The following is a 5,876-nucleotide window of genomic DNA, read 5'->3' as shown; positions in this document are numbered from 1 at the left end:
AGACATAGGTCTACAGGAGCTGAGCAGACATGGACTGCTGAGTGGTCAGAATATTGGTGCATTTGGATTCTGTGAGCACTGCATATTTGGAAAACAACACAGAGTCAGCTTCACTACAGGCGTGCATAGGACAACTGGTATGTTAGACTATATTCATTCTGACCTATGGGGACCTGCCCCAATTACATTCAAGGATGGATCAAGATATATACTTACTTTCATTGATGATTACTCTCGAAAAGTCTGGATATACACCATTAAAAATAAGAGTGATGTATTTGAAACATTCAAATGATGGAAGTCTATGGTCGAGAGGCAAACTAAAAGGAAGGTGAAAATTTTTCAGACTGATAATGGTTTAGAATTTTATTCTACAAAATTTGATAACTTTTGCAAGTCAGAAGGCATTATTAGGCATAGAACAATAGTGGGTACACCTCAACAGAATGGTGTGGCAGAACGCATGAACCGCACACTATTAGAGAGAGTCAGATCTATGCTATCTAGTTCTGGATTAAGTAGAGATTTTTGGATAGAGGCCGCTCACACAGCCTGCTATATTATAAACCGATCTCCAGCATCAGCATCAAGCATGAAGACTCCGGAAGAGATGTGGACAGGAAGACTTGCAGACTATTCAGTACTCAGAATCTTTGGGTGTCCAGCTTATGCACATGTAAGAGATGGAAAGTTGGACCCCCGGGCTAAAAAGTGCATATTTATAGGATATGCATATGGGGTAAAGGGCTATAGATTATGGTGCATAGAGCCTGAATCTCAAGGATTTCTAGTCAGCAGGGATGTGACATTTCATGAGACAGCCACTGCTTCAAGGCAGTTACAGCCTAATTTTTCTCAAGGTGATCAAGATCGGGGTCAGCAGGATAGGACTGTTGTAGATATTGATCAGACTGTTAAATCACAGCAGCAGCAGTCAAGTGAAGATACTTACAATGAACAACAACAACAGACAGATGCACAGATTCAGACTCAGGAGGAGGTGACATTACAAGATCAGGATCAGATTGATAGTATTGCCACTCGAAGACCTAGACGTCAGATCAGAGCACCTCAAACGTATGGCTTTGAGGATTCTGCTTGTGCTGAGTTAGTCTATTATGCTCTGAGTGTTGCAGACACCATTGGTGATGAGCCGACCACATATCAGGAGGCTATTAGTAGTTCACGGGCTGATAAATGGACCATAGCTATGGTTGAAGAACTTCAGTCTTTAGAAAAGAATCAGACTTGGGAGTTAGTCAAATTACCAAAAGGTGAGAAGGCAATTGGCTGCAAATGGATCTTCAAAAGGAAAGAAGGAGCCACTCCTCAAGATTTTAGATATAAGGCCAGGTTAGTAGCAAAGGGATACCGTCAACGGGAGGGTATTGATTACAAGAAGGTATTTTCTCCTGTAGTCAAACACTCTTCTATCCGTGTGTTACTTGCTTTTATTGTTTCTCAAAATTTGGAGCTGAAACAACTAGATGTTAAGACAGCTTTTCTTCATGGTGATTTAGAGGAACAGATCTATATGCAACAACCACCTGGTTTTGAGGTTTCAAATAAAGAAGATCAAGTATGCTTACTCAAGAGATCATTATATGGTCTCAAGCAGTCTCCAAGACAGTGGTACCGCAAATTTGATAGATTTATGATCGACCATGGATATAGTAGATCTCCATATGACAGTTGTGTGTATCACCAACAGCTTTCAGATGGATCATTTTGTTATTTGTTATTATATATGGATGATATGTTAATTGCAGCCAAGGACATGTCAATCATCCAGAAACTGAAAGCCGAGCTCAGTACTGCATTTGATATGAAGGACCTTGGACCGGCAAAGAAGATACTTGGGATGGAGATTATTCGTGACAGGCAGTCAGGTAGATTTTTCCTTACTCAGCAAAGTTATATTGAAAAAGTCTTAGACAGATTTGGTATGTCTACAGTTAAGCCTATCACTACTCCCTTTGCCCGTCATTTTAGACTTTCTGCCAGAGACTCTCCTCAGACTGAGGATGAGGAGAGATATATGTCTAGAGTGCCATATGCGAGCACAGTTGGCAGCATCATGTACGCGATGGTCTGCACTCGACCTGATATTTCACAGGCAGTAAGCGTTGTAAGCAGATATATGGATAAGCCTGGAAAGGCTCACTGGTCAGCTATGAAATGAATACTTAGATATCTAAAAAGCACTTCTAAATTAGGATTGATATTTACTGCACAGAGTAATTGCATAGTTACAGGATTTTGTGATTCAGATTATGCTTGTGACTTGGACAGGAGAAGATCTTTGATCGGATATGTGTTTACTCTTTCTGGATGTGCAGTCAGTTGGAAGGCTACTTTGCAGTCTACAGTTGCTTTATCTATCACTGAAGCAGAATATATGGTATTGACAGAGGCAGCAAAGGAAGCTATTTGGCTAAAAGGATTGGTACAGGATTTGGATCTCGAACAGGATTGTTTGGATATTCATTGTGACAGTCAGAGTGCTTTGCACCTTGCCAGAGACCAGATGTATCACGAATGAACAAAACATATAGATGTCCGGTATCACTTCATCAGAGATCTGGTAGAAAAAGGTGATGTCAGGCTTCAGAAAATTTACACTGCCCATAATCCGGCTGACATGTTCACTAAACCAATCCCTGCAATTAAGTTCAGAAATTTTCTGAACTTGATTGGTATAAGTATTTGGTAATGCCCTGCGGGGCTTGTGGTGAGGAGGAGGTTATAAAATTTTTTTTTTTAAATCCACATCTGATATAAAAGGTACAATATTTATCGTAAGGAGGAGGATTATTACATATTGCTCCAAAATTATAAAGAGATCAAGGATTTTCTGCAAAACAGTTTTAAATATATACTCTTTCCTTGTTTATCTCCCATGACAGTTTAGAATTCTTATTCAGGTGAACCTCTATTTCGAGGAGTTTGTTTTTTTCTTTAAAAGGAGGCCGCGGCATCTTTCTTTGGGTGTGCGAGTGCGCGGTGGTGGTTCTTGGTGTTCTTGTGCGGGCTGGTGTTCTCCCGCTGGTGTTCTTCCTGACTTTCTCCCGTTGGTGTTCTTCCTGGCCTTCTCCCGCTAGTGTTCTACCTGTCTTCTTCCTTCTCGATTTCACGGATGCCCTGTGCTGATGATCGAACGCTTCTTCGGTTGGTAAGGAGGTATTCATCTTGATTTTTTGTCGAGGATTGAGAAAGGTATCTTCACCTCAGGTATTATCTTACCTTGATCTATTGCCGAGGCTGAGATTGGTAGATCCGATTGGATCTTTGTTGCCTTCTTTTCGATACTCTGTTGCCTTCTTGTTGGCTTCGGTTAAGGATATTTTATACCTCATATTGTACCTATTTTTCGGGATGGATTTATAGTGGATTGCTCTTCCTCCCTGTGGATGTAGGCCTCTTGTTGCTCCTTGAATTGATTTTGATGATTATAAAGTATTTGAGGGGATTACTAATGATCTTGGCTTGGAAAAAGACTTATTGCATTTCAGAGGCAAAATAGTAATTTTGTCAAGACCTGATTCAGAAGCCTCAATAGTAAGAACTGAAGACGTACAATCTATTGGAAGAAATTTCAATATTTTTGAAAGTGTATTTTGTAAGAAAATCAGATTTTTATTTTTGAGTCGACCCTATGAGTCGACTCATGGCTTAAAGGGCTGAACGACACGCTAAAATTTTGGCTGGCACTCTCAGTGAGTCGACCCCATGGATCGACCCCTTGGCATGACCCTATGAGTCGACCTCTGTTGCTTCGCAGGTCAAAATTACAGAACAGTCATTTTCTGTTCTGTTCCACAGAGGTCGACCCTATGAGTCGACCCATGAGCATGAGTCAATCCTATGAGTCGATCCCTGTAACGAAAAAGTTTCGCAATGGCTAGTTTTTAATCCGTTTCAATTGTATTTAATGCTCATGTAATATACTCTAACGGGTCTATTTCAGTCCAGATTACTCTCCACCATTATTTGAAGTTATATAAAGAAACTTAAAGGAGAGAATCAAATATAAGAAGAATAGAAGAAAGATTTTGAAAAAGCTTCTTCAAGCATTATTTTCAACCCTAAGCAAGAGGCCACTTAAAGCGTTCAAGAAGCTTTTAATTTAAGTTCACCAACTCTTCAAGTGCTCATTCAAGTCTCCAACTACCTTGAGAAAATCAGAAAGAGCTTCCTTAAAATTGTGTAAAGTGTATTTAATGCTTTATTCGCTCATTAAAGGAGCTTCTTTTGTATTTCTGTGTTGTTAACTGTAATACTCTTTTTGAGTCATTATTTTTTATTTTGGAAGGGTTCCAAAATGTGGAAAGATTGATCCGAACCTTGAATCGGATTGTATTGGGTTGGCTTGTACCCGAGAATAAGTGTTCTAGCTTGGAATAGCTAGAGTCGGAGGTTCCGACGAGTGTATTCAGGTTGAATACAATTTAGTAGATTGAAATTCTCAAGTAGGAGCTTGGAGAGTGGATGTAGGTGCAAGGTTGGCACCGAACCACTATAAATCCTCTTGTTTGTGTTGTGCTTAATTGCTTTCCTTTTAAACTTCTTTATTCTCTTGCATTCTTGCATCCAACCATTACCCTTGCATCAATTACACTCTCCTTACTTATCTTGCTATTGTTAAATATTCTTCATAAGTTGTAAGTTAAGTTTAAATTTTTAGAAACCCAATTAACCCCCCCCCTCTTGGGTTGCATAGCTGGGCAACACCTCTTATGTCGAACCACGTAAATCTTGATTTCTTTGTCTTTGTTTATTTATGCCTGCAATGTGTTTGGTGAATTGTCTCAAAGAGATTAGACTTTAGATCAAAAGTCTAGGTCGATCCAATCCGGTGCGCGTGATCTCAACACCTTCTGATTCACTCTATGATGTCTATCTATTTGCAAAGAGTACAAAGAAATTATGGGATAACTTAGAGTCTGAATATGGCCTTGATGATGCTGGGGTTGAACGATTCAACATTGCATCATTTCTTAGATTTGTTATGATAGATGACAAACCTATAAATGAAACTTTACCAATTCCAAGAATACCTTAGGAAGCTTCAAACCAATGGAACCATTCTCTCTAAAGAATTTAAGGTCTCAAGCCTTCTTGATAAGTTGCCTCCTTCTTGGGACGTCTTTGCCAAATATTAGCTCCATAAGCAAGGAGAACTAACCCTAACTCAACTTCTAAATTCAATCAAGATAAAAGACAAACACAGATCCAAAATCCAGCAAACCAGAGTCTCAGATGCCCAAGCTAATCTGGCCCATACCAAATCCAAATCAAAATCTAGATTTCAATCAAACCAATAATAGCAGTCAGATCAACCTAACCGGCCTAACTCAAATAAGTTCAAGCCTAAGGGTAAAAACTTCAAGGCCAACAACACTGGATCTAACAAGCCTGTCTAAGGTCCAAGTGATAAGTTCTGCTTTGTGTGCGGAAGGACAAACCATCTTGTGAGAGACTGTTTTCACCAGAAGAAAGAACTCTTTTGCAAACCTTCTAGTTCCTTGGGATGTCAAGCTCATATAGTTGAAGGTCCAGAAGACACCATCTTTAGGTCAGTAAGCTTTGACCCTGAAGTTAATATTTCTTCTTCTAACCTTGATTGGTGGTTGGATTCAGGAGCTAATATTCACATTTATTTTGACCACTCATGGTTCGCTATTATTCAGGACTCAAGCGGAGGAGATGTAATTCTTGAGAACAATACAGCCGCCAGGATCAAGGAACAAGGACGAATTAACTTGAAGATGACTTCTGAAAAAGTTCTTATCCTGACGGATGTATTGTATATTTCAGATCTTAGGAAGAACCTAGTTAGTGGGTCTCAGTTGGTTCAGAGAGGATATAAAATTATC

The sequence above is a fragment of the Elaeis guineensis genome, chromosome 3, assembly GCF_000442705.2.
Source record: "Elaeis guineensis isolate ETL-2024a chromosome 3, EG11, whole genome shotgun sequence".
Lineage (NCBI taxonomy): Eukaryota > Viridiplantae > Streptophyta > Magnoliopsida > Arecales > Arecaceae > Elaeis > Elaeis guineensis.
Note: the sequence above shows the minus strand (reverse complement) of the source record.